Source organism: Cloeon dipterum, chromosome X, assembly GCF_949628265.1.
Source record: "Cloeon dipterum chromosome X, ieCloDipt1.1, whole genome shotgun sequence".
Classification (NCBI taxonomy): Eukaryota; Metazoa; Arthropoda; class Insecta; order Ephemeroptera; family Baetidae; genus Cloeon; species Cloeon dipterum.
Window position 1 is genome coordinate 25,551,766 of NC_088790.1, and position 2,372 is coordinate 25,554,137.

General features: G+C 35.9%; 1 long non-coding RNA gene across 1 annotated transcript; it reads right to left on the minus strand.

The window, feature by feature from the left end:
- Positions 1 to 985: 985 nt before the first annotated feature.
- Positions 986 to 1,383, minus strand: LOC135945048 (uncharacterized). The gene is made up of 3 exons (XR_010575394.1): positions 1,316 to 1,383; positions 1,162 to 1,254; positions 986 to 1,105 (listed from the first exon to the last, which is right to left on the minus strand). It is a non-coding gene; the product is annotated as an uncharacterized LOC135945048 (long non-coding RNA).
- Between the last annotated feature and the right edge of the window lie 989 nt (positions 1,384 to 2,372).

Genomic DNA, 2,372 nt, shown 5'->3' on the forward strand with positions numbered 1-2,372 from the left:
TTTTTAATGGCATTCGCAATGATTGATTTTAATTGCATTATACCTCTGATCGCATTCCTTGCCATCTGGATGACAGTAAAATGAAATTGGAGGTTAGCAATATAGTCTTCTTTATGCTTTGTGAATAATTTAAATCGTTTCAGACCAAGATGTAGGCATAGGCAACCATGCTGGGGTCCAAGTTAATAATAAGGAGGATTAAAAATGTTGCAGGTACGCGGAGAAAGGTGAGTGGAAATAAATCCTGACTAACCAGCTCAATGCAATAACACGCTTGGGAGAAATTGTCCCGCGAAGTAACTGTATTTCATTTTGACGCTGCTGTAAACACTGAGTGGGAAAATTTTATTAGTATGAAGCGGTAAGAAGTGTAATATTTTGTTATGTTCATTCGACTGGCTCTTTATCCCATCGTTGATTTTCATAAATTGGATTTCCAGCGTTCAGAGTGTTTGTGGGCATAAAAACTTGTGTAATATAATAAAGTCATATCATCCGAGCGATGGTCCCATTATAAAAAAATGTGTATTCAATTATATAGACACAGACACGATATAAATTTGCGAGTGTACTTTCCTGTCGGCAATAATTTTCTGATTTCTAGACGAACATTAAGGAGGCTGTGAGAGTTTCTTAGAATACTGATTGTTTCAGTGCGATAAAGTTGACGTATCCAACATATCTGACGATCAACAACCCATCGTAAATACACCGCAGAATCTCAATCACGTCACTAAAAACCATTTCGTTGATATGTTAAAAAATGTTAAAAACTAAGAGCACACTAAAGGTATAATAAATTGTTGAACCAAAATCGGCTGCAAAAAGAGCACGTTAAGAAGGAAAAAATCTGCTCATTTATGGAACTAATAAATATATCAATTAAAATCATTTCTGATTATTTTATTTCCTCTATGATAATAACAAAATCAGTATTGATCCGTTCCATCTCGTCATTGTCAATAATAACACTAAATTTGTGGCTTTTGTATTGCGCTTGCGTTTCCGACTTCTATATATTGATTGAATTCTATATTGACCTTTCCATAGAAGATAATTGAAACTGTAAAAGTGTCGCAAAATACGTGATTGACGGCCCAAATAACTGAAAAGAGTTTCCTTTCAAATTGAGAAAATTCGAATAAATCAATAACGCGGTACCAGTGCTAACAGGCTCATATCCAACGCGTAAACGCCGGCCACATTAATGCCAACTGCCTTAGAGTGAAGTGTTTCCTCGTAAAAATCCACTATCTGTTATTATTATTATTCTGAAAATAGTCTACAAAATATTAAAAATTAATTAAAATTATACCTTTGGTTTTAAACGAACGTCAGCTCCGATTTCCCACTGGTAAAGTAAGTTTCTCGTTTTCTGCAACTATGGACATAGAAATTTATTAATAACTATTTCTTTTATTACATGTTATTTCTACCTCTTCTCGCAACCTTTGGCATCTGGTCGAGAGCAGAACCAGGGTACTTATCAACACCAGCATCCACATTGTGCACGCGGAAACTGTTTCAATTTTATCTACTGGGTTTTCCAAGTCGAATAAACTAAAACTGCTGAACATCATGTTCATCACGAAAATAATAAACACTAGCGGAATTGAAAAGATCGTTAGTGGCAAGTAAATTAGATTAATCAAATCGATGCAATAAACCAAATCTGAGAAACCAGTACGCAGCAGTGGAAGTTGGGTTTCGGCAACTTTTATTTTTTGAGCAATCTACAAAATATGATTCGTTTTAATGAAAAGTCACTAGTATATATATAAAGCTCTTGCCTGCTGTTTTCGTACATTCGCGTTGATATTTTCAGCCATTACTTCCATGAGACGAGCAAATCCAGAAATCACGTTGTTAGTCTGAGTAATGCTCATGGTCATGAAATAGCCAAACAGCAAGTTCCACGTCGTGATCCACTCTTTATCTCGCACCAGAAGTTTATACTCTATAGCCATGCTGCAGAGCATAGTGAAGACAGTCAACGCGTTGATCAGAAGATCAAATTGACCTAGTTTCCTCTTTTGAATTTGACTAATGTCAAGTCGAGTAAGCAAAATGTTAAGAAAAGTGTTCAATCTTGCAGCATCTTTGCCCTTGAACAAGACAAAATACATGTTGCCCAAGATCATGAGCAGCACCATAACAATAAAAATGCAATAGATAAACCGCGTAACACCTCCTGCTGACGGTTCATCTTCCCATAGATATTGTGTTGATAAGCTATACATGCAACAATATGAGTTGGTCAGGTGAAAAAGAGTACAAAGAAATTTATAAGGCTTTGAGCCGTTTGGGTATCGAAAACATAGTTTGCTTAGGAAAATGTCAGTTCGCAGAATGTCCTGCAACGACATGGTGTA